Source organism: Mandrillus leucophaeus, unplaced genomic scaffold (genome assembly GCF_000951045.1).
Source record: "Mandrillus leucophaeus isolate KB7577 unplaced genomic scaffold, Mleu.le_1.0 Scaffold240, whole genome shotgun sequence".
NCBI lineage: Eukaryota > Metazoa > Chordata > Mammalia > Primates > Cercopithecidae > Mandrillus > Mandrillus leucophaeus.
Genome location: NW_012102477.1, coordinates 1832732 through 1836334, shown reverse-complemented (window position 1 = coordinate 1836334; position 3603 = coordinate 1832732).

Sequence of the window (3603 nt, the reverse complement as noted above, 5' to 3'; positions counted from 1 at the left end):
TAATTATTATTATTATAAACCACAGAAAGTGTTTCAAAGTGTCTGGGTGACCACATTTCTCCAGCACCCAATGGTCGGGTCACTGGTGGGCTCTCAGAGGCAGTCTTAGAGCCTCTCAGGTAACTACTTCCTCTTGGCACCTTTCTCTGTGTTCCTTGGTGTCTGCTCCCTAACCCTCCTTTTAAGCCCATTCCTCTAAGGGTGGCTCCGCCTTAAACTCAAGCAAGTGACAAAAGTCAAGAGGACGACAGGGAAAGCTGGGCTCCTGAGGAACAAGGCACAGCCACGCCGGCGATTAGAGAATCAGGAACCCAGACTCGCCTCCATGTCCCTGTGCCTGGAGCCCACGGACCCAAGGTTGAGAACAGGCCCCTTCCTCACAGCAACCACCAAACAAATGAAGAGGGCATTAAAATCCAGAAAGATTTTTATGGTTTTTTGTTTGTTTGTTTGTTTTTGAGACAGAATCTCACTCTGTTGCCCAGGCTGGAGTGCAGTGGCACAATCTCGGCTCATTGCAACCTCTGCCTCCCAGGTTCAAGCGTTCCTCCTGTCTCAGCCCCTCTAGTACCTGGGATTGCAGGCACATGCCACCACGCCCAGCTAATTTTTGTATTTTTAGTAGAGACAGAGTTTCGCCATATTGGCCAGGCTGGTCTCGAACTCCCGACCTCAGGTGATCCACCCGCCTCAGCCTCCCAAAGTGCTGGGATTATAGGCGTGAGCCACCGTGCCCAGCCTGTTTCCACCTTTTGGCTATTGTGAATAATGATGCTTGAACTTGGGTGTACAGATATCTCTTTTAGACACTGCTTCCAATTCTTTTGTGAATATACCTAGAAGTGGAATTGCTGGATCAAATGGTAATTCTTCATTTAATTTTTTGAGGAATAGGCAAAATGTTTCCCAAATTTTTAAGAGAAAATTAATGACTAAATATTGAAGATAATCCAACTTCTAAAAATGCCCTTAATTATTATTATTATTATTATTTTGGGAGACACAGTCTTGCTCTGTCACTCAGGCTGGAGTGCAGGGTGTGATCTTGGCTCACTCCACCCTCTGTCTCCCAGGGTCAAACAATTCTCCTGCCTCAGCCTCCTGAGTACCTGGGATTACAGGTGCCCACCACTACACCTAGCTAATTTTTGTAATTTTAGTAGAGCCAGGGTTTCACCATATTTCCCAGGCTGGTCTCAAACTCCTAACTTCATGTAATCTGCCTGCATTGGCCTCTCAAAGTGAGATGACAGGCATGAGCCACCGCACCTGGCCAGCGGCCCTTAGTTATTAATATTCAAGTCCATTCTTTTTTTTTTTTTTTTTTTTGAGACGGAGTCTCACTCTGTCGCCCAGGTTGGAGTGCAGTGGCCGGATCTCAGCTCACTGCAAGTTCCGCCTCCCGGGTTTACATCATTCTCCTGCCTCAGCCTCCCGAGTAGCTGGGACTACAGGCGCCCGCCACCATGCCTGGCTAATTTTTGTATTTTTAGTAGAGACAGGGTTTCACTGTGTTGTTCAGACTGGTCTTGAACTCCTGACCCCAGACGATCCACCGCCTTGGCCTCCAAAAGTGCTGGGATTACAGGCATGAGTCACCACGCCTGGTGGTGTTTTGTTTCGTTTTGTTTTGTTTTGTTTCTTTAAGTTATAGTATGTTCATTTTTTGTTTTGTGTTTTTTGTTGAGACGGAGTCTCGCTCTGTTGCCCAGGCTGGAGTGCAGTGGCATGATCTCAGCTCATTGCAGGCTCCGCCTCCCGGTTCACGCCATTCTCCTGCCTCAGCCTCCCAAGTAGCTGGGACTACAGGCGCCCGCCACCATGCCCAGCTAATTTTTTTGCATTTTTTTAGTAGAGACGGGGTTTCACCGTGTTGCCCAGGTTGGTCTTGAACTCCTGACCTCAGGTGATCCACCAGCCTCAGCTTCCCAAAGCGCTAGGATTGCAGGCGTGAGCCACCGCGCAGGCCTCTACCTTTTTTAAAAAAAATATAATGTATTTAATTGTAGGCTTATAAAATTTATTTTTTAACAAAGACGTCAAAAAATGTATTTAACACCCAGCTTGCAAAACGTCTGAAAATTTAACCATGCGCTCTAGCGAATCCAGCACTGTCCTCAGATGCGGTTTTTGACGGTGCTCATTTTACTTCGTCATGTTTGGGGCTTTTAGTGGTCGGGACACGCAAAGCCAGGAAGAGGAAAGAGGCCAACGGGAGAAGAAAGCCGGGCTCCAGTCCCTCACGCGGCCACCGGGGGGCGACAGACACAGGCCAATGAGCAGTTGGGGACAGGAGGCGCCCGGGCTCGGCCGCTAGGCCTCTTCTCCTCCCACAAGGAGGACTGACACGCTTTTCCTGATATTTTGGGCATGGCCCGGCACAGGCGCGGCGGCAGGGGTCTGGGGGGCCGAGGGGCCGCGCCCTGCCCGGACTTAGGTCCCTGGTATTGACTACCAACGCTGTCCATCCGCAGTGCCCCAAGTGGCCCCGGACATCGCGCAGGCTCACTCTGGCGGCCGCCATAACCCCTGCCCGGCAGCCTCTGCGGCCGGAAGTTGGCTCGTCCGGTCTTCCGGGCATCCCTCCGGCAGTTAACTGCTTTTCTGCTGGCTGGGTATCCGCGGCAAGTTGAGATCATTAGTTGGCTGGAGTTAATTAACCACCGGACAATTAGCTTAGATTTTTCCTGATCCTAAGATCAGCTGGATTGGTGAGGAGGAACTAGAGACAACAGCTTCCTTCTGAGTCACCTTGAGGCAGCAGCCCCTGGGGAAATGCAGGGAAGGAGACTACCCAGGCTTCCTGGAGGGGTTGGCCCCAGGGCATGCCCTGCTTGGGCGGAAAAGCTGGAGTTTAGATGAGGAAGCCTGTATTCTCTAGACCTCCTGCCAACTCTTTGCCTGACCTTGGGCAAAACATTTAACTCTGCTGGGCCTCGGTTTCTTTAGCAAACACTGACGCCTGCCTCTCCAGCCCCCCCGCCCCACCCCCATCCCCTGCTTTTTAAATGTTTATTTATTATTATTATTTTTTGAGAGTCTCCCTGTGTCACCAAGGTTGGAGTGCCGTGGGGCGATCTCAGCTCCCTGCATTCCCCTTTCTTGTTGGCAGACAGTGCCCACCTCTTCAGGGAAATTTACTCCAGTGCTTCATCCTACCTGATTGGACACAGCCGACCATGTTGGTCCTGGTCCCCTTATCAAATGCTGGCTCCTGGAAATAGCATTAAAGCAAGCAACTGATAAGACAAAACTGGGCTGTTGCTTATCATGCTAAGGGGAAGCACGTCTTGAAAGAGTCATTGTAGAGTGGAGGTGGGAGGGCAAAGTTGAGATATTGAGGTTTTGGGGTTTGGTTTAAGGCAGGTCCTTTGATGTCGGACTTAATCAGGGTTGGGTAAGGATCATGTTATAATAGTTTTAGGATTGTTGGTCACAGTAGTTTAGTATTGGTGGTCACAGAGAAGTGAAGACTTCAAAGACTTTTGGAGCTTTCTTTGATGCTACCTGTTGAAGAGCTGTGTGGTTTTATTAATAAATGGATTTTTGACCGGGGGCGGTGGCTCAAGCCTGTAATCCCAGCACTTTGGGAGGCTGAGACGG